Source organism: Octopus bimaculoides, chromosome 7 (assembly GCF_046866305.1).
Source record: "Octopus bimaculoides isolate indiv1 chromosome 7, ASM4686630v1, whole genome shotgun sequence".
In the NCBI taxonomy this organism is placed as follows: Eukaryota; Metazoa; Mollusca; class Cephalopoda; order Octopoda; family Octopodidae; genus Octopus; species Octopus bimaculoides.
In genome coordinates this window covers 76,027,966-76,029,051 of record NC_142934.1, presented here as the reverse complement: position 1 = coordinate 76,029,051, position 1,086 = coordinate 76,027,966, and the positions used below count along the sequence as shown (strand labels likewise).

General features: G+C 40.3%; 1 pseudogene; it reads right to left on the bottom strand.

Moving 5' to 3' along the window:
• Window positions 1-471: 471 nt before the first annotated feature.
• On the bottom strand, window positions 472-590 carry LOC128248430 (5S ribosomal RNA; annotated as a pseudogene).
• Window positions 591-1,086: the final 496 nt, after the last annotated feature.

Sequence of the window (1,086 nt, the reverse complement as noted above, 5' to 3'; positions counted from 1 at the left end):
GCCTTTAGTCGAACGAAACGAACCCAGGACATATTCTTTGTAAACCTAGTACTTATTCTATCGGTCACATTTGCCGAACCGCTAAGTCACGAGGACGTAAACACACTAACATCGGTTGTCAAATGATGGTAGGGGGACAAACCCACACACAAACATATACATATATATATTTATTTATTTATTTATTTATTTATGTGTTTCAGCCAAGTGGCTGCGGTCATGCTGGTGCATATAGTTGAAATTTATAGAAAAACAAAAAGACGAAGACATGTGTATTAGTTTGACGCTCGGCAAAGTGAAAAAGTTTATATATTTTCTGTCTACCAAATCTACTCAGAAGGCTTTGGTCGGCCTGAGGCTATAGTAGAAGACACTTGACCAAGGTGCCACACAGTGGGACTGAACTCGGAACCATGTGGTTGGGAAGCAAGCTTCTTAACACACAGCCACTCCTGTACCTATAAATTAGAATGCTTACAACACTTAGGTTTCCCAAGCGGTCATCCATCTAAGTACTAACTAGGCTCGATGCTGCTTAACTTCAGTGAACGGACGAGAATCGGTGCTTTCAACGTGATATGGCCGTAAGCCATATATGACTTGGATATGTTTCGACCAAAGATTGTTCCAGGTTATGTCTAACTTAATAGCACCACCTGATAGGATTTGCTAAATCCTTTTTTAATCAAGTTTTGGGCTATCATGCACCATTCGAGTAGGGAGTTCTTGTTGAGTGAGTTGTATCCAGGTATAGGTGACTTATCTGGTATTCCTTGGAGAAATTTGTCCAGATTCCGTTTAAAGGTGATGGGATCATTTTCCTCATTGATCTGTTTTGGGACAATGTTAAATAGGGCAGGGCCTGTTGAGGAAAAGATATTGTGTTGCAGTGTATTTAAGTGTTGAGATCCTGATCCGAGCCTTGGATGCTGAAACTAATGTTGAGGTCGTCTGGACAATGCTGGTGATATATTCCCTACATCGTGCAAATGATCTATAAAATCAGAACTTATCTGCAGCTCTTGGTGGTCCAAATCGGATATGTAATCTATGTGGGTGTCTTTTCAAAACATTGTCTGGTTTAAA